The sequence below is a fragment of the Lissotriton vulgaris genome, chromosome 11 (genome assembly GCF_964263255.1).
Source record: "Lissotriton vulgaris chromosome 11, aLisVul1.2, whole genome shotgun sequence".
Lineage (NCBI taxonomy): Eukaryota > Metazoa > Chordata > Amphibia > Caudata > Salamandridae > Lissotriton > Lissotriton vulgaris.
Window position 1 is genome coordinate 575,587,890 of NC_141699.1, and position 22,080 is coordinate 575,609,969.

Consider the following 22,080-nt stretch of genomic DNA (forward strand, 5'->3'; position numbering starts at 1 on the left):
CGGGATGTCTAGTATGAGCCTGGCTGAAGCGTTCTGGATGCGTTGGAGTTTTTTCTGGACTTTTGCGGAGGTACCGGCGTAAAGGGTGTTTCCATAGTCCAGGCGGCTCGTGACCAGTGCGTGAGTGACCGTTTTTCTAGTTTCGGTGGGGATCCAGCGAAAAGTCTTTTTGAGCATGCGAAGAATGTTGAAGCAAGATGATGAGACGGTGTTGACTTGTCTGGTCATCGAGAGTGAGGAGTCCAGAATGACGCCCAGGTTTCGTGCGTGGTCCGTCGGGATGGGTGCTTTTCCAAGGGCCTCTGGCCACCAAGAGTCATCCCAGGCGGAGGGGGAGGTGCCTAAGATGAGGACTTTTGTTTTGTCCGAGTTAAGTTTCAGACGGCTGTGCTTCATCCATTCGGCTACTTCTTTCATTCCTTCGTGTAAGTTGTTTTTGGCGGTGATTGGGTCTTTGGTGAGTGAGAGGATCAGTTGAGTGTGTCAGCGCAAGAGATGATGTTGAGGTTGTGTTGGCGTGCGATGGTTGCGAGGGGGCTCATGTATACGTTGAAGAGGGTGGGGCTGAGTGAGGATCCTTGTGGCACGCCGCAGATGACTTCAGAGGCCTCTGACTTGAATGGAGGGAGCCGGACTCTCTGAGTTCTTCCGGTAAGGAATGAGGTGATCCATTCCAGTGCTTTTCCTTGGATTCCGATGTTTCTGAGGCGCTGTAATAGGGTGCTATGACAGACTGTGTCGAAGGCTGCGGAGAGGTCGAGGAGGATGAGCGCGACTGTGTCTCCGTTGTCCAGTAGAGTTCGAATGTCGTCTGTTGCTGCGATGAGTGCGGTCTCAGTGCTGTGCTTGGCACGGAATCCGGAATGTGAGGGGTCGAGGGATTTGTTGCTTTCGAGGAAGGCGGCGAGCTGGTTGTTGACAGCTTTCTCGATGACTTTGGCCGGGAAAGGAAGAAGCGAGATGGGGCGGTAGTTTTTGAGTTCGGTGGGGTCAGCTGTGGGTTTTTTCAGGAGGGCGCTGAGTTCTGCGTGTTTCCAGCTTTCCGGGAAGGTGGCGGAGTTGAGGGAGCAGTTAATGACGTCTCGGAGGTGTGGAGCTATGATGGAGTCTGCTTTGTTGAAGATGTGGTGTGGGCATGGGTCAGTTGGGGATCCTGAGTGGGTGGAGTTCATCAGGCGGATGGTGTCCTCAGTTGAGATTGGGTTCCAGTTGTTAAGGATGTTCAAGGGGGGTGAAGGTCCTGCAGTAGGTTGAGTGGGTTGGTCTCCGGGTCGGTTGTCGAAGCTGTTGTGAATGTCTGCGATTTTGTTGTGGAAGAAGGAAGCTAGGGAGTCGCATAGGGCTTGGGAGGGGGTGATGTCGTTGGAGTTGGCTGATGGGTTGGTAAATTCTTTGAGGATGTTGAATAATTCCTTGCTGTTGTGGGAGTTGTTATCTAGTCGGTCTTTGAAAGCGGCTTTCTTGGCAGACCGGATTAGTTGGTGGTGTATGCGGGTGGCGTTTTTGAAGGCGTCCTTGGTGCTGGTGTTTGGGTCTTTTTTCCAGGCCTTCTCGAGGGAGCGACAGAGTTTCTTGGATTTCTTAAGATCATCGTTGAACCAGGAGGCGTTTTTCCTGCCTAGCTTGGTTTGACGTTTTTTCAACGGTGCTAGGATGTCGGCGCTGTTGGATAGCCATTGGGTGAAGTTAGTGGCTGCCTGGTCGGGGTTTGAAGAGTGGACAGGAGGGTTTTGAAGGAGCGATGAGGAGATCTGGTCGACGGTGAGTTTGTTCCAGTTTCTACGCAGTGTGGGTTGAGGGTGGTTATGGATTGTGGTCTTATTGTAGATAAAGTGAACACAGCTGTGGTCAGTCCAATGAAGAGCTGTGGTGTGGCTGAAGGAGACATGTTTGCTGGAGGTGAAGATAGGGTTGAGTGTGTGACCTGCGATGTGGGGGAAGTGACAAGTTGATTGAGTCCGAGGTTGGCGAGGTTGTCCAGAAGGGTGGTGGCGCTGTTGTCATTGCTCTTTTCCAGGTGAAAATTGAGGTCTCCCAATAGGATGTAGTCCTCGGAGGAGAGGGCGTGTGGGGTAATGAAGTCAGTGATGTCGTTATTGAATTGTGCACAGGGTCCCGGGGGCCGGTAGAGGAGGGTGCCTCTGAGAGTGGTCTTGGGGTCGGTGTGGATCTGGAAGTGAAGGTGCTCGGCGCTGGCAAGGTTGACGTCTGAACTGGTTGAGATGCGGATGGAATTCTTATGGACGATGGCGATGCCTCCTCCTGTGTGCTTGACGCGGTCTTTACGGATGATTTTTGGATCAATGGTGTCAGAATTTGGGCAAATCTTTCTGCTAATATTTTGCCTAATATCTTGCAGTCTGCGCTGAGGAGGGTAATTGGTCTGTATGAAGAGGGGAGCCTGGGATCTCTATGTGGATTTGGGAATGTGACTATGATCGATTCCCAAAGGGAGCTTGGTAGTTCACCTCTATCTAGTGCGTCATTATACAAGACCATGTGCGGGGTCGATTGGGCTGAGAAAGTGCTATAATATTCAAGTGGAAAGTCATCCATTCCAGGAGCTTTGTTCCGAGCTTGCGCCTTAATCGCTTGGGTTATATCCGCGGGTTTAATCCTCTTCTCCAACGGTTTTTTATCCATTTGCGGGACTTGGGGCAGGTTTAATGAGTGTAGAAATCTAGTGGTTGCTTGAGGGTCGCTCTGTCTTGGGGCTTGATAAATGCTAGAATAATAGTTATGGAAGATATGCAAAATATCTGGTTTTGAGTGTCAGAGTATACCTAACTTGTCTCTTATCTCGGTTATTGGTTTCACCTCTGAGTCCTGTTTGGCAAGCCAGGCTAGGCGTGTCCCTCCTCTATTGCCCTCCCGGAGAACCCTGGAGGTGTATATCCTAAAATTATATTTACGGACGTCCCTCAGCACCCTTCCTAGATAATCTGAGTGTTGCACTTTTGGGAGTAGGGTGGTAGAGTATAAAAATCTATCTAGGCACACTAGTCGGTTATGCGGGATGGAGTGAAAAGAGTACAGTTTGGTGGTGGGGGTTCATGCTCTCCACACGTCTGTCAATGCCCAGTGTTTCACCCATTTATTGAAGAGTTCCATTTGTTTGTGCGCTGGTAAATGTGCGGGTGGTAGGTGGGATCTGTCTAGGTTAGTGTCCAAGCTGCAGTAGTAATTACTAATCACCGCCGAGTATCCACGGGGTGAGCATGTGATGGTCTATAGGCGTATACTGCATAACGCTTGCTCGCTGTGTGCACACCCCATACATTTAATGTCATGAATTTTATGTCAGTGTTAGGGATTCGCACTGTCATGGCAGCAGTTGCTTGTATAGAAGTCACTTATGCGCTGTTCTATCATGCCGTCAAGGCCCCTCCTGGTAGTATAGCCTACCTCCACGCACCTTATATCGTCCCGTCCATTTGCTCCTGTAGTGATTCTAAGGAGATGATCAAAAAGGGGGAACATTAAACCAAACTTTGGGAAACATTTCCAACTAATGGGACCTATTGCTCGAAGCAACAAGTCCAAACTGTACATCTTGTACTGTCTCTAGTTTGTTACTTGAGGGGGCGGCTAGCCTTCGTTGTTGGGGGTCAGTGCCGTAGCTGCCCGCTCCATGATGTAGAATTGTAAATGCCTGCTGATGTCTTTACCTCTTTTCCAACTACAGGACGTTCGGTTGTAGGTGTCGCTGTGGGATGTTCTGGGTACTGTTGCGGCTTATCCTCTTGTGCCATGCATGTGTTTTTGCAGACCAGATGGTGTGGTCTGGGGGGCCTCCCCTCCTTCAGTCTTCCCAACCTTGCCTGATTTCAGCGTGATTGTCACATCAGTGTATCAGTTGTTTGTGGGGTTCACTAGAAGTGGTGTGACCGAGCCATCTCAGGAGGTTTGTGCATCGCTGACTTCCTCTTCTGACGTGAAAAGGTGCGGGCCCCTGTCTCCATCTGAGATTTCCCCTATCTGTCGTGTCACTGCCGCTGCTTGCAGGGCTCTCCTGCGCTCCGCTGTTATTTGTTCCAGGTCGGGGGAGCTCTTGGTGTTGGAGACCGGCTGATGGCTCAGTTGCGTGAGAGTGATCCGTTTATGCTGCTGTCACCGCCAATTGGAGAGTCGTTGATTTTGTGTGTTTCTGCATTCAATCGGCTCTCCTAAGTGTTGTTCCACCCAGTTCCTCACCTCTGCCGGATCTGTAAAGAAGTTGGTAGTCCCTTCGTAAATGAACTTGAGGCGGTCTGGGAATAGGAGTGCAAATTGTATGTTTTTTTGACGTAGGGTGAGTTTTACAGTGAGGAACGTGGCTCGTTGTCTCTGAACTGCTTGGGAGTAGTCCAGGAACAGCATCACCTACTTCTCCTCGACTCTGAGTGTTCTCGCTTGCCTGGCTGCTCGTAGCACTGTATCTCTGTCTTGGTAATGAAGCAGTTTTAGCAAGAACGATCTGGGTGGAGATCCTGGTGGTAGCTTTCGGGTCGGAACCCTATGCACTCTCTCTACAGAGAAGTATGGCGTTAGGTCCTGCACTTGGGTGAACATTTTGATCCAGCCTTCCACGTTCCGCATAGGGTCAGCCCCCCCCACCCCTCCGGCAGATTTAGAACTCGGATGTTGCTCCAGAAGGGAGCGACCTTCTAGGTCATCTGTCTTGTGTTCTAGGAGTTTCACTTTGGTCTGTGGTTCTTATATGGCCTCCTGATGCGACTGGATTTGTTGTTCCATGGATTGTAGTGTTCTTTATCCCTGTTTGACTCTATCCGCCAATTTTCTATGATCATCCCGCAGTAGGCGGAGGTCTGTGGCTAATTCCCCAAATTTGCTCTCCATGGTCATACGGGAATGCTCTATTGCCGCTAAGACTTTGTCTAGCTTGGCGGACAGGGATTCCGAGTGTGGGGGCTCCCCCATCTGCTTCGGTTCTGAGGGTCCCAGGGAGGGCTGTCGCACTGCGGCTGGGGTTGGCATTGTGTCTGTTATCCGTCGTCACTCCATGTCGCTTCGGTCGTATGTTAATCCATTTCTGCATTTGTTTATGCAGTGACTTTGTGATTCTCTTTCAAGTGGCGACACGATCCGCCTCTCCCTTCTCGCCTTGTGGGTCTTTCTCTTTTTATGGTGTAGGGTCACCTTAGTGTGCGCTCAATTGTTGATGATAACGGCCGCTGGTGGTATCTGGGATTGTTTAGTATTGGCTTGTTAAGATTTCTTCCAGCGCTGCAGGGGTTTAGTTGTGCCAAACTTCAGGAATGTGGTGTCAGGGAGGGTATTATAATGGAGGTGAGGTTGAGGCTCTTCCCGTGGTCCCCCCTGTCTCCTGTCATGGAATTGCTCCTGAACATGCTCAGGGATCCCACCACGATGGGTGTTCGGCGCTTCAGTTCTTCTCTGCGCCCTGTATCTCCCGGTCGGGATCCGCCTGTCTGGGGCGACTAGTGGAGCCGCCTGCCTACTGTGGGTGTCCCTCTTCTGTGGCCCCTGTGCCCCTCCTTGGTTGATGCTGTTACGCTGCACTATCGAGGTCCCGAGATCATGTAGAGAGAATCAGGTTGACCTCTTCTCTCAGCTTCCGTGATGATGACCTCTGGGTCTGGCTCTGTCTTCGCACAGTCTAGGTGCCCGCTTCAGTGACAGTCGAGGGTTGCTGAGCCAGGAAGAGGGGAGACCGGGGTGGAAGTTGTGGTGTCTGTCCCCTCCTGTCTTGGCAGTGTCTTGGGGGGGGTCACCACTCCTCAGTGCTATCGGGGACTGCGTTCCCAGTCATCTCTCTTCCCAGCGCTCCAGGGGTTATCGAGATTCCCTCCCCCTCAGCCGTTACCAGTAAATGGGTCCCGCCATGTTGGTCTCAGTGGAGGACCGTCTATCTGGTCTTATTTCAGTTTAGGCGCTTCAGCTGGTCGGGGGCCTGGGGGTCATCAATGCTCGCCTGTGTTAGGGGGAGCCCTCTCTCACCCTGACTTCCCCACTCGGTTCTCTGGTTGCGCACCTTACCGTCTCCCTTCCCTCGCACCTCGGGTCCTGGCACCGACTGAGGGGGGAAGCGTCTGTTGCGTTTGGGCTGCCCAGGGTTCATGCCAAAGCGGAGTTCTCAGCTCTAGTGTCCGGCTGTTATAGGGTCGCAGCAGTGTGTATACTGGGCCCGATGCCCACCCGAACTTATGACTTACTATCACCAGGTACTTTCTGTGCCTCCAGACTGTCTAGGACTCCCGTCTGTGCATCCCCTCCACAGCGGTGCATCGGCTACAGTTGTGTTCGCTGGATCGCTGGCTCGTTAGGCTTTTTGCAGCTAGCCGTTGTTAGTTGATGGGCACCGCCATTTTGTGCTTGTTCTGGTATTGGCAGACAGGTCTCGTTTTGAAGTTCCTGCACTGACTGGGCTGTAGTTTTTAGCGCCGCGGGGACCTCTGCGGATGGCAGTACCTACTGTGTAGGGTTTTGGCAATGTTTAGGCATTTCTAGCGAGACGATATCTGATTCACGTGGGCAGAGGATCAGAGCACTAGAAAGGTGCATCCGCCATATTGGCTGGCTTGGCCATGCCTCCAAAACACACCACTACATATTCTATCCTTTAAGCACACCGCTCCCGGCTCATGGGACTGCCATGGGCCTACTTTAGGAGTGACATCTCTGTAATAAAAGGGAAAGAATAGGCCTGCAAGTGGGTGCACTTTCCAAGTCAACAGGGCAGTTTAAAACTGCACACACAAACACTGCAATGGCAGGTATGAGACACATTTGAAAAGCTACTTGTGTGGGTGGCTCAATCAATTCTAAAGGCCCACTAGTAGTATTTGATTTACAGGCCCTTGGCACTGACAGTGCACTTTACTAGTGACTTATTTTTAAATCAAATATGCCAATCATTGATAAAAATCAATCACCAATGCAATTTACACAGAGAGCATATGAATAGCAGTGGTAAAGTGCCCAGAGTCCTAAAACCAACAACAGCAGATCAGAAAAAAGGGGAGGAAGGAAGCAAATAGATTCGGGATAACCCTGCAAAAATGCTAGGACCAACACTGCCCTAGATTTACAACATAGCGCAAATCTCGGGCACAAAAACAATCATGCCAACACACAGACACAATTGCACGATGGTGCAAGTGTGCCTGCGTTGGTGCTCGGTTGCAGTTTGTACACTGGCAGAAAGGACAGGAATGCACTGTATCTTGTAGATATGGTGCATTCCACCCTTTTCTTTTGATGTAGGGAAGTGCAGCTAGAACACTCGTAGCAATGCCCTACACCAAAATACTGTAAATATGCCAGTAGGTATCAATAAGTATTACTGCTCATAGTCTCTGTTCTGTTGAGATGACAGTGGATGGGCTCTCATGTGGTATCTTGGTTTATTAGACCAAATGGTGTGTGATGAATCTGATTTGCCTGCCAGTGACTGTTGAGACAGTCAGCAATCAGGTGATGGATGTAACATGGTCAGCTCACTGGCTCTTTTCTCCAGAGGGAGACTCTCCAGATACCCACAGTCTGTTGGATATATTGACATCAACAACCCCTATTAGAGTGCAACTCTTCATGAAAAAGGACACATTGCAAGTCACCCTGCCCTCTCTTTGCCTGGCAGTTGTCTTGGTTCCTTGGGTACGGGTAACTCCCCAAGGAGACAGTTCTTCTTTAGGATGTCTGTCCTTCACTTTTAATTGACAGCCGCATTTAAGTATTTAGAGGATTATTAACAAGCTCCTTTCGCCGCTAGTGCATTATTTTTTCCGATGTTCCAGTGGCACAGAGGGAAGACCTATATCTGCGACGCCATGAAAAAGCAACTTTGCATGGCTTTTCATGACCTCGTACATATGGTGTAAGGCAACGCAGCACAAATTAGTGCGTAGCCTTACACTGCATCAGGGGTGCCCCAGGGCTCTAGCTTGAGCCCAACCTTGTTCAATCTGTACATGGCACCCCTGATCAACCTAATTGCCACGCATAATATAACCACGGTTGCATATGCAGACGATACCCAATTGGTCCTGGTCTTAGATGAAGATACAGGAAAGGCTGAACAGATACTGAAAGACTGCCTAACTGCGACTTTTGGATGGATGCACAATAACCATCTAAAGTGCAACTCTGCGAAAACAGAGATCCTGCCCTTCGGGAAAAATAACATCTTTTCCCCTCTTACATGCTGGCCATCAGACGCAGAAGCCCCTCCCAATACCATCAGTGCCACACGCAACTTAGGTATAAAATTTGACGATATGCTGTCTTTTAAACAGCAATCCAAAGAAGTGGCCGGTATCTGTTTCAACATAATCAAGGGCCTCAGAAAATTTTTTGACTACCTCCCACTGGCCGCCCGCCGTACGGTTGCAATCGCTCTCATAACATCGAGAATCGATTACTGCAACAGTTTGTACGCAGGAGCAGCTAAATCTACCCTGCACAAACTGCAAATGATTCAAAATGCGGCGGCCCAGCTTGTCTTAAGATGGCCTAGGAGATCATCCGCATCAGCTGCTCTGAATGCGTTGCACTGGCTCCCCATCCAAAAACGGATACTATTCAAAGTCCTTCTGATCACATACAGAGGCTTTCATAAATGCGGACCCAAATATTTGTCAACCAAATTTCACAGATACCTCCCAAATAGGGAACTTAGATCAGCCACTGCTAATCTAATGACCATACCCAAGTTTCGACTGACCACCAAGGGTGGCAAATCCCTAGCAGTCCTAGGCGCCAAGGCCTGGAATGCCCTTCCAGCTAAACTTAGAGCATCACCATCAGAAAAAATCTATAAAAAACTTCTAAAAACATGGATTTACGGATTATCTGATGCAAAATGTAAGACTCTAATCTAAGGACATCTATAGCTCAGCTACCATCCCCAAATATTTCATCTTTGCAGTGAAATCAGCAGCGCCAAGATGCTCCATGGAGTGTATGTGCTCTATACAAAAACCAACAAACATCAAACATCAAACATCAGGGAGGGGTTCCCTGGGAATTGTAGTGGGGTTTCCCACTCAACATCCATGGGTTTTGACACATTTCCAGATTTACAAGTATCTGTAAACCTGGGAATCCATCAAAACTGTACATCTCCTCAGGGCAGGAGTTACGAGGATAAATATGTTTATTTCTCCTCATTTCTTTCTATTTCTATGTATGCTGTATTCTGCAGCACATGTAGAAAGAGGAAAATGCCTTCATGGATTGCTTATGTGCAGGAAGATGTCTCTTCCTGCACAAAAATAAGCCTGCCAACAATGCAGACTCCCTTACACCATGGTGCTAAGGTGCCTCCGTTGGTGCTAGGCACCATATTGTGTGCCGGTGCTGGCTGAAAGGATAGCAATGCACTATCTCTTGCAAATATGGTGCATTCCTGTCTTTTCAATTAGGCATGGGGCAGCACAGCAAAAATACTTAAAGCTCTGCTCTATGCCATATCATTGGAAATGAGGTCCCTAGTATGACCTTAAAAAATTATTTTCACAGAAGACATAACTGCCCTAAGTGGAACGTATAGCCAAGAGGCCAGTAGGGCAGGGGCAGTCACAAACTGAGCTAACGTTCTCTTCTCAAGCTGTGGACATTTTAGAGCTTCCAGCTGCTGTGAAACTCTCTGCTGGGCCAGGCCTCATTCACCTGTTTCACCAGGTATCCTTTATTCATGTCCTTGAAACACAGTGTGACGGGTGTAATAGCCCTTTGCAGCTTTGAAGTGGAGGGGTGGGAGGAGGTGCTTGTAGGCAGCTGAATAATTTACCAGCCTGCAGCGTCTCACTTTCTATTCATTAGTTAGAGCATCTGCATGAACACAGCACTCAACTTTTTTATTTTTATTTCACTTTGTCTCATTGCTATAACTTTTTTTCTTTCCTTTTACAGTTATGACATTTTTTTCTTTTGTTTCCTCATTACAATTTTTTCACACGAGTCCTCAAATGCAAGTATTGGTTTGCATGTCTTATACCGGAAAATGCCTCGTGAATGTCTGCTGACACACTAAGTCTTTGCTTTAAACAATTTGCAGGCTCCTTATTCGTTCCTCTGAGTATTGTTTATGTTTTCATTTTGTGCATCCTTCTCAAGACCTTCAATGGATCCCCACCGAATCAAGAAAGACCGTCACCCATACACTCACAACCAGCAGACTGGACGACGGAAACGCCCTCTATGTCGGCATCAACAAGTCGCTACTCCGCAAACTCGAGACCATACAGAACACCACAGCCAGACTCGTCCTTGGCATACCTCAACAAGAACACATCACCCAACACCTGCGAGACCTCCACTGGCTCCCTGTCGATAAGAGAGTGACCTTCAAGACCCTCAACCACGTCTACAAATGCCTCCAAAACACCAGATCACAAGAGAATCTCTTTCCACGTACCCAAGAAAAACGTCTGGTCCGCCAACCTCACTCTCGCCAAAACCTGCGCATCCAAAGATCCAGAACAGGTGGTAGGGCCTTCTCCTACATCGCGGCCAATACCTGGAACGAGCTCCCGATCGACATCAGACATGCCACTACTCTACATATCTTCAGGAGGGTCCTCAGGACCTGGCTCTTCGACTGACCGGAGCTGCTTACCTCCCCCCCCAGTGCCTTGAGACCATCACAGGTGAGTAGCGCGCTTGACAATACCCTGATTGATTGATGGTCCCGTTTTTTTTTCTCCAATAATGAAATTGTTAGTGATCAGTTTGTTGGTGGGATTTTCCTGCAAGAGAACTCATTGGACGTTTTTGTTTCGAAGTGCAGTTGGTCATAAAACCATTGTGAACTCCCTAAACAGTTGCAGATTTACTTATTTAAGGAGTTTGATTTTGTGACAATATTCAATTTACAGAGTATGATCTGAAATACTTAGTGGATGACCTTCACAACCATACATGTTACTTAAATGGTTATTGCAACTAGTGTTTGACACCATATTTACATTTGAGAGAAAGCATGAGTGAGTAAAATAGTCTTGTATTTTGTTCTATATGTTACAGGTGGAGTTTCCTTGATGCCTGTGATGCAAATCTATTTTATATATGTTGGAACGTTTGCTTAAATATTTTGTAATGTGATCATGTTTGGCATGTGAAATCAATAAGGACTAGCCAATTTGTGAATTTGCATTGACTCAAGACTGTAAGACAGGGTACAAACCCTTTTGTTTGTTCATGAAGCCCTCACCCACCAACCTGGTTGGTGGCATGCTTCATCATCGGGTCCACCAAGTGACACCGAGTGTGTCCCGGGTGTGCTTCGATGCCTGAATACAGCAGAGGAGGTATGTTTCTTAGTGTGCAGTGTAGTGACGTGAAGGTGAAAGTTTAAAAGCTATACAGTGATCCCAGTACCCGAGGGTAAATTATATTTTAATAACTGTGTCACTGTTAGCGTTAAAAAAGGCTGATGGATGTTATAGGAGTGTTAATTAGAAACCTGATTGACACTACATCCCCAGACGTCGCCTTCCTCACGGAAACCTGGATGAACGCCTCCTCAGCGCCAGACATCGCCATCGCCATCCCGGACGGATACAAGATCACCCGGAGGGACCGCATCAACCAGACTGGAGGAGGTCACCATCGTTCACAAGAACACCATCCGCATCACGACCCACACCGACGACACCCTCACAGGCGCCGAACACCTGCACTTCCAGATCCACACCGACCCCAAGACCACCCTCAGAGGCACCCTCATCTACAGACGCCCGGGACCACGCACACAATTCAGCGAAGACATCGCCGACTTCATCAGCCCGCACGCCCTCCCCTCCGCTGACTACATCCTCCTCGGAGACCTAAACTTTCACCTGGAGAACAACAACGACCGCAACACCACGATCCTGCTGGACAACCTCGCCAACCTCGGTATCAAGCAGCTGGTGACCTCCCCCACCCACTACGCCGGACACACACTCGACCCCAGCTTCTCATCCAGCAAGCACATCGCCTTCAGCCACGCCACTGGACTCCACTGGACGGACCACAGCTGCGTCCACTTCAGCTTCAGAAAGAACACGATCCACCACCACCAGCAACAGGTCACACGCAGAAGCTGGAACAAGATCACAGCCGACCAGCTCGCCACAACCCTGAGCCAAGACCCCCTCGCCAGCTCAGCGAACCCCAGCCAGGCCGCCAACAACCTCACAAAGTGGTTCAGCAACTACGCAGATGGCCTCGCCCCACTGAGGACCCCGCCCAGCAGACCCAGCAGTAAGAAAGCACCTTGGTTCACCGTCGAACTCAAGAGCTCCAAGAAGAACTGCCGAGCCCTCGAGCGAGCCTGGTGCAGAGACCCAACACCAGACAACAGGATCACCCTCAAGCACGCAACTCGAAAACACCACCAACTGATCCACACCACCAAGAACACCGCATTCACGGAACGACTGGACAACAACACACACAACAGCAAGGAACTCTTCAAAATCGTCAAAGAGCTCTCCAACCCCAACGCCGGAAACAACGACATCACCCCATCACAAGACCTCTGCAACTCCCTCGCCTCCTACTTCCACGACAAGATCGCAGACATACACAACAGCTTCATCACACAGCCAACGCACCCCACGACTGCACCTGCACCCCCCACCACCACCCTCCGCGCCTGGACTCCGATCAACACCGAAGAAACCCGACGCACAATGAACTCCATCCACTCCGGATCCCCAACCGACCCCTGCCCTCACCACGTCTTCAACAAGGCCGACGCTGTCATCGCACCCCACCTGCGGGACATCATCAACACCTCCTTCGACACCGCTACCTTCCCGGAGAGCTGGAAGCACGCCGAACTCAGTGCTCTACTGAAGAAACCATCAGCGGACCCCACCGAACTCAAAAACTACCGCCCCATCTCGCTCCTCCCGTTTCCGGCCAAAGTCATCGAGAAGACCGTCAACAAGCAGCTGGCCGCCTTCCTCGAGACAAACGGATCCCTTGACCTTTCGCAGTCGGGCTTCCGGGCCAACCACAGCACCGAGACCGCCCTCATCGCAGCCACCGATGACATCCGAGCCCTGCTCGACAACGGGGAAACTGCGGCTCTCATCCTCCTGGACCTATCTGCGGCATTCAACACTGTCTGCCACCGCACCCTAGTGCAGCGCCTCAGCAACGTCGGAATCCAAGAGAAGACACTAGAATGGATCATCTCCTTCCTCGCCGGAAGGACACAGAGAGTCCGCCTCCCCCTGGTCAGATCCGAGGCCACCGAAGTCATCTGCGGCGTACCACAAGGATCATCACTCAGCCCCACCCTCTTCAACGTCTACATGAGCCCCCTCGCGGCCATCGCACGCCAACACAACCTCAACATCATCTCTTACGCCGACGACACCCAGCTGATCCTCTCCCTCACCAACGACCCCGCCACCACCAGAGCCAGCCTACACGAAGGGATGACAGACGTAGCCAAGTAGATGATGAACAGCAGCCTGAAACTGAACTCAGACAAGACGGAAGTCCTCATCCTGGGCTCTTCACCCTCCGCCTGGGATGACTCCTGGTGGCCCACCGCCCTGGGCAGCGCACCCAAACCTACAGACCACGCACGCAACCTAGGCTTCATCCTGGACTCCTCCCTCTCCATGACCAGACAAGTCAACGCCGTCTCCTCATCGTGCTCAAACATCCTGCGCATGCTACGTAAGATCTTCCGGTGGATACCCACCGAGACCAAGAAGACGGTCTCCCAGGCCCTCGTCACCAGCCGACTGGACTACGGCAACTCCCTCTACGCCGGAACCACTTCCAAACTCCAGAAGGGACTCCAGCTGATCCAGAACGCCTCAGCAAGACTCATCCTCGACATCCCCCGACAGTGCCACATTTCCGGACACCTGTGAGACCTGCACTGGCTCCCGATCAACAAGAGAATCACCTTCCGTCTCCTCACCCACGCACACAAAGCCCTACAGAACCAAGGCCCAAGATACCTCAACAGCTGCCTCAACTTCTACACTCCCACACGCCAGCTTCGATCGACCAGCCACGCCCTCGCCGCCGTCCCCCGCATCCGAAGAGCCACCACAGGAGGACTCCCTCCATACCCACCTCCGCTTGACCAAGACCACCTCGCCTTCAGAAAGCAGCTCAAGACCTGGCTGTTCGAGCAGTAGCGGACCCCCCCTCCCCAAGCGCCTTGAGACCCTCCGGGTGAGTAGTGCGCTATATAAATGCATTGATTGATTGATTGAATTAGGGTCACCTACATCCAGGTGGGGTCTACATGTTTCAGCCAGGCCTTTATGATCAAAACTGGCTTTCCTCAGGACCAAAGTGTGTAGGTGCAGATTACTTAATTTTAAGTGATTGTGTAATTTTGAAAACGTGTAGCACTCGCTAAGGTGCTTTACATGTGTGAGGGGGATTCCCTATTAGAGCATTACAGGACATACAACAAGAATGACAAAACCCACATACAGGCGAGAGTCTTAGTATGGTAACATATTCACAGAACAGTTTGATTGCCAATATCTATTGCGCTGTGCAGACGATAAATAAGTGGCAAATGGTGTAGCCATATTGGTGGTATGACTAATGTGAAGTTATCATATATACATGAAGTTTTGTGGTGGGCTAAACATTGTAAGTGCATCAACACAACAAACCTGTCCTGGGCCGTATTTGTGCCTTAAATGCAGCCTGCATCATTCAGAACACCTGTGCAGGGAAGGACAGAGAAAACAGACTGTGTGGGGACACGCTGAGTCATGGCTATGCTCCCCATGTGCGGGAGAGTAGTGTATCCTGCGGTGAGCATGACCATGTGCGGTAGAGTAGTGTATTCTACTATGAGCATGTGCTGTACCGAATTTTGGTGCCTGCGCATTGGGTGTGGCTCTGTGAGCTGTACCCGGTGTACACAGATTAGTGTACAGGTATAGTAACATGAACAGTTGAGAAATAAAGAGCGATAACGGTGAAAAAGGACTTAAAAAGCGCTGCAGGGTTAAGTTGTGCAGCCAGGTCTATTATAACTGGCTAATACAACAGAGGGACATTTAGCACGGAGAGGAATCAAGAGTGTGTTTTATATGGGGAGAAAAAAGAAGTCATGTCTTCAGCAGCTCAAAGGTATGGAGTCATTCAAGCCCAAACCCAGTTTTTGGGTGGAGAGGTGATAGATCAATCTCTGCTCTTTTGTGTGAAGGATACGGTCATTGTCTGTTTGGTTAACGTCAAATTGTTCAATGACAGTCAAGGACATATCATTGGGGGTGTGGTGTGCCGTGAGATAGTGCTCTGTCAGTCTGCTGATGTTTTTGCCACACCGGATTGTGCTTCTGTGTGCAACCACTCCTGTCCTGATTTTGCGGGTTGTCATGCCCACATAGAGGAGCCCACAGGGACATGTTATGCGGTACACAAGGCTGCTGGAGTTGCAGTTCGTGTGTTGGCATTGTGTCCAGGTTTTGCCAGGTTCAAGGTTGAGAGTTTTCGTTGGTTTGGTAAGATGGCACACACTGCAGTTGTTAAATGGGTAATGGCCAGTGACTTTGGGGAGGCCCCAACAGTTGAGGACTGAATTGGCCATTGATTTAGGACTGGCACATTGTCGTGTTGACACTAGTTTGTCTTTAAGGTTATTAGCACGTTTAAATGCAAAGCGTGGGGTCTCCCATTCTCTGGTGCCTGAATTGATTATCTTCCAATGTTTGCGCATGATACTAGAAACTTGATTTGACGCTGTATTATAGATGGTGACACAGGTCATGGGTGGTGGTTCCTGGTCTTTTGTCATCGTTTCCAGTAGCGATTCTCTGTTTATATTGCGGGACCTTTTGCTGGTTTTGGCAATAATGGCGTTGGGGTATCCACGTTCCTGTAGTTTGTGTGATAAGGTGCAGGATTGTCTTTTGTAGTCCACTAGGTGGCTGCAGTTTCTGCGGATCCGCAGGAATTAACCAAAGGGTTGGTTTTAGAGGTGAAGAGTCGTGGTCCAGAAGCGTGAATAAGGTAGGTTTATTAAAATCTAGAAGCCGCATCTCTTCCATGCATTTGTCAGATTCTTCGACAACTTTTGCAATTGTGATAGCTTCCAACAACGTAGGATTTTTAGCTGCCCAAAGTTTCTGCTGCATCCTCTTGTTTTTACATTGTACTATCAATTGATCTCGAATCATTTGGTCAGCCATAGCTCCAAAGTCACATTTTAGAGATAACTCCCTTAAGCGAGCAACCATTTGATCCACTGTCTCTTTGCCCTTCTGAGGAGCAGTGTAAAATTTATGTCTTTGCATGACGATGTTTATTTGTTTTCCAAAATACTTTTCCAACCTCAATTTTGCTTCATTGTAGGGGTTATCAATAGGTTCACCATCTGCATTTAGAAGTTCTGGCAGAAATTTGAAAACATGTTGTCCAGCTTTCCCTAAAGAGTTTAATAAGATAGCCTTCTTTCTGGTTGCAGGAAACCTAAGACCATCTATGGCTTCAAGATAATTTTCAAAGAATCCTAACCACTCTTCCCATTCAGTGGTCGGAATTTCTCCTTCAATGAGAAAGCCAGGTGGAGGAGAAATCGTGTGATTAGCAGTAGTTGCCATGTAAATATGTATATATGCTTTCACTATGTACTTGTTGCGGAATTAAGCTGAGGCAGGTAACAGAGAAAAAATAAAAAGAACTTGAATGCACTTGTAAAAAAAAAATGTACTTTGAATGTACTTGTAATAAAATGTACTTTAAATGTGCTTGACCACAAAGGAAGTACTTAAAAGGCACGATTTTACTGATAAGAGTTGTTCGCCGGTAGAAAGAAAAACGTGGTTGGCAAAACGGCAATGTTTTAACAAGTCAAGTCAGTTTGCCGGTAGAAACAGATGCGTGGTTGGCAAAGTAAGGGAAAATCCAAAATGGTCGCTAGACGCTATGCGCGATGACGTCAGAGCGCATACAGCGTCCGTAGCAGCGCGAGAGGAAAGCTCTCGAGTGAGTGCTCGCGCTGAATGATTGGCGCGAGAGAGTTGCTCACAAGAGAATGCTCGCGCTGTGTGCCCTTCCACGCGCAGTACCCACTGAAGCACAGGGCAGCCCGCAAATATAGAAAACAGTACCTTGAGAGTGCCGATTCCGAAGGCACTACAGGGAACAGCAGGTGGGCGGACAGCGAGGGTAAACAAGAAACCAACCGGCAAACCGGTAAAGAAGAAAGACGTGCAGGCCAGCGCCTTGGACAGGAACAGCTGAGACTCTTCAATGACGTTGAAGGCCGAATCGTCGTCAAAATGAGGTGAAGAGTCGTGGTCCAGAAGCGTGAATAAGGTAGGTTTATTCAATAAATACAGGAGTACAAGTATGAACTATCCTGCCTCAGCAACCGCCAGGATAAGAATCAAGAACATGGAATACACACAGGTAAGAGAACATGGAATTAATGCCAGCTAACGCTCTAAGAGCAACAACAACGATGATGACAGTATGATGAGAGGCACAACAGTTTTCTCTTAAGGGTCTGGGGTGGAAGCTATCAAACCGCAACAGCGAGTTCCTAGCTGTGGTTTTGTAGTAGGTGGTAGTGCGCAGAGTCCCTTGTTCTGCTGTAATATTGAGACCCAGAAAGGCCAGCTCAGTGGCACTGGAGTTGCACGTGAATTGTAGGTAAGGGTCACGCTCATTAAGCCAAGTGAGAAAGATGTTTAGTGCATCCTCTGTTCGCCCCCAAATCACGAAGATGTCATCTATGTACCAGCGCCATGTCTTTATGTTTTGTGAGTATGGGTTGCTCAGTGGCATGATGTGTTCCTGCTCGAAATGGTGAACGTACAGTCCTGCCACGCTTGAAGCAAAAACACTACCCATAGAGGTTCAGTTAGTTTGTAGGTAGTAAGTGCCTTCATACTCGAAATAGTTTTCTTGAATGCTAGGGCTGCGCAGTCATGGATGAATTGCCGTGGTGTATGGTACATTCAGGGGTTTTGCATCAGTACATCTTGTAGGACTTGCATGTTTGGCACGCCATGTAATATTTCAAGAGATTTAAAATAAAAAGAGGACTTTTGGTTTGATGCTCTGGAAATGAAGGGTAGATGTAAAATACTGGGGCACAGTCTAATGAAATAACTAACCCATTTAATTTCCTCACACATTATTAGTTAGAGATTAGATTTGATTACATTTTATAACTGTATGGATTTTTGTGGCTTATTTAGTGTGATGAAGTTTTGCTTTGTCTGTTGTAAGGCATATTGTGACTTACCACGCAAAATAGGGGCTTGAAGCCTGCCCATTGATCACTATTGATTGACTTTCGTTGTCTCTCTCATTTAACTGCTTCTTATTCATGTTCCAGCTTGCCAATCTGGTGTTTGTCCCTTCCAGTGACCATTGCCTTTTCCAAATCTCGCTGTTTGGCAGGCATCCTTGCTTCACTGCTTGCTTTTCAAGCAAAACTTTTTTTTATTTTATCTGAAGCATTGCTTTCGAATGTGTGTGCTTGAGCGATCTCCCTCATCCACGTCTCTCTCCTTGGACTCAGTGTTGCTCTCTGTAGCCCAACTGCTTCTCCCCACTCCCTCCCTCTTGCATTAACCTGTGTACAACACTCGTTGCAAGGCCCTTTGTTGCTATACTCCAACTCCACTTCTGTTTGCGCACCCGCCCTCCCCCAGTTGCTTTCACATCCCCTCCAGCTCTCCTCCATGGTTGATTTTTCATCTCGTCCCATGTTCCTCGGTGTCCCCCACACTCTCTGTGTTACTTCATCACTCACACCCTCCATCCCACGTTTTGCTTTGCTTTCCCAAATTCTCCACCCCATTCTTTCTGCTTCTCAGCCTGACTGCTTTAAAAAAACAAATAAATGAGTAACGCTTGTGCATGTTTTACATTTTTTTTAGTTAATGATCAATCTCGGATCAGTGACTAAAAAGAACAAAAAATTACCTGCCTCATTTTGAAGGTGTGCACATGTGTGGTGTATGCGCTTGAATGACACAGGTGGCCTCATCAAAAGCTTTTGTGCTTCTGCGATGCTGCACAGCAAAGGCAAGACCTACTGGCTTTGCCAATGTCTGTTTAACCTTTTTCTGAGTTAAAAGGGCATGCCGCCGAGTGGAAATACATTGGAGGCCACAGTGGTCAATAAATCCTTCAGCCCATCAATTAATCAATACTTAAGAGAGTCGGAGTAATTACACCACTGTGCAGCCAGTGAAAGATTGCCATCTCCATGGTCAGGTGGCCCTGTGGAGGATGCAGTGACATATGAGGAACATTGTGCCTCCACACCCATCGAGGTCAAAGAAAGGGAGACACAGTCAGAAGCCCGCGGTGCGCCTAGCTTGTACTGAGCCACCCGGACTCTACAGCAAGGCCTGACGTCACCATGCACCTCTTTGGCCAGGCGAGGCTAAGGTGATACATATATGGGGATGGACCACTTGTGGTCAGTTCCGGATGTTATTCATACTGTGTGCCAGTGTAATTGTGCCCACTGCCACCATATTTGCGCTCACATGCCTCTCCTCTAGCCCCTGCCTTATTCAGCATACTGATGATGAGGGTAGACTACTGCCTACAGCCTGGGGCATCGAGTCATGTCCAAGGGGCTAATGATGTGCACTAACCCTTCCCTTCTCCCACTGTAGTCACGGCCGCACCAGCCCCAGCGAATGCTGGCTGGGCGCGGCTTGGATGCCTGAGCTGCTTAAGTTAGGTGCGAGCACCGCAGGAGGCATCTGCCTGCCCCGCGCTGCACCATCCACGAAGGGGAGCTCCTCACCGTGCTCCTCAGTGTCTTCTCCAGCCCTTCGCTCCATATAAAGGGGGAGAACCCTCATTGAAGCCCTCCACACAGTGCCACCTGAAGGGAGGAGACCCTCACCCTACTCATACCTCTGCGACACCACAGCCAGCGACCACAGGACATCGACACAAGGTACAGGAGCATAAAGACACATATCTCCATGGCTGCCAAGATATTGTGCCTGTAATGGTGGATGAATCCCAGGTTTTTGGGGTTCGATGGAGCTAGCCCAAGGCCCAATGCAGAAGCAGTGGGTGCAATCACAAGAGTTAATTTGGCTGAGTGAGCTAGCGGATCCATCCACTGCTGCCCCCAGGTGGGGTGCCTTGAGAACTACTTCAGAGCCACAAGGGAAAAGTATAATGAAATAAAGAGGTCACTACTTCTGCATTTTGTTGGGAAGGAGATATACAAACTGTTTCAGCACCAAGACACAGGGGAGGTTGAAGACAATGACTCTGTAATTATTGCCCTTAATGTGCACTTTGACCCCTGATTTTTAACGTTTCAAATTGGGCCAAGCCCGGCAGAGACAGGTATGCCTGTCTGGTGCTCTGGCAAGCACCTGTACCAACGAGGACCAGAAAAAAAGAGGTTAGGGAGCAACTCATACAGGGGGATGTAGATCGGCAAACTTGAGGAGGCTCATCCTCAGGCAACCTGGACCAAACTGGAAGACACACTCATCCTTGCCAGCACATATGACTTACCCAGAGCAAGGGCAGAAGAAATGGAAGTAGCGCTAAACCAAGGGCCTCGCAGGATCTTCCACTAGTTAAAAAATACCAGCCATGAAGATGGAAACAGTTGATGCCATTCGAACAAACAAACCCTCGCCTGACTAGAGGAAGCTCTAGATTGGCTCAAAACCACACCCTTTGGAAAAGTGTTCAGTAGTAGGGCGCATGTGCTCAGCATGCAACAAGCCCAACCACTTTTCAAGGTTCTGCAGGAGCAGAGAATGGAGGAGCTGAGCCCATGGCAGGAGGCCATTGACTAAGGACATTCACCTCCTGACCGTAGGTGATCATTCACTGCCAAACAGCAAGGGTGGAGAGTGGTGGAGAGAAGAGGAACTCGAGAATGAAAAACCTGAGGAGGAAGAGGCATTTCTTATCTTATACGCAGCTCTAAGAACTCAAAGGCGGCACCCTCAACCAGTCTGGAAGGTCACCATTACCACCACAACAGTACAGCCCCTCACCAATATAGAGGCTTCTTTCGTCATGATGACACAGTCAATATCTGCAGCTATGCCTACGGCCACCCCTATATCAATCCTGCCACTTTTCCTGATGGGTACAATGAATGCCACAGTCAAACACAGAGACAGAGGAATCATGACCATGTTCCATGTGACAATGGATGGAGAAGGGACATTAATTGGCTGTCACACGACTGAAGACCTAGGGCTGGTCTTCTTCTCCAGGGAAAACCATGACCTCCTCAACCAATTCCCGGAGCTGTGCCGAGCATTTGGTTCGGGAAATGGGCACCAGCCAAACCACACATCGACAAGGCAGTAAAAGTGATAGCGGTCAGACATGGAGGAATACTGTTCCACCTGCGAGTCCAGGTTCAAGCCGAACTGGACAAACTGGAACAGATGGATGTAAATGAAAAGGTCTGAGCGTCCACGTCGTGGGTATCATCCCTGGTAATAAAGTACCTAAGAAGCCAGGTGCAATTCATTCATCTCTGCAAAGACATAAGGCTTCCCAACCTGGCCATCCTCAGAGAATGTCATTTCATCCCAATAATGGACAGTATCATAGCTGATCTAAATGGAGCAAAATTATGTTGAAGCTCAATTTGAATGCAGGAACCACCAACTGGTACTCCACCCAGACACTCGTTATATCACAACATTCTGCATACATCTTGGATTGAGAAGATCTAAAAGACTGAATTTTGGGATCTCTTCGGCTTCCGAAGTGTTTCAGAATGCAATCAGAGAAACGCTATTGGGGCTCGAAGTGGTTCTCATTATAAGTAATGATACTCTCATCTAGTCAAACACACAAGCAGACCATCATTGACTCTGTCGTTGAGGTATTTGGGTCTGGTGTTGTGTAGGCACTTATAGGCTTGGGCGCGGAGGAGTAACGAAAGAGCCAGTTAAGCCCAGTGAGCCATGGGAAAGCGCTTGAAGGTGGGGGATCAAGTCCTGATGGAACACAACCACCATGAGTGGAAGTTCTGTTCTCTGTTTGTGAGGGGAGCGTGGATAGTGACGAAGGTGTACAGACCTATAATAACCACTCATCGAGGGTGGGGGTTGAGGATGTGAAACATCTCAGGGTTCAGACTAAATGTGTCCTCAGATAAGGAGG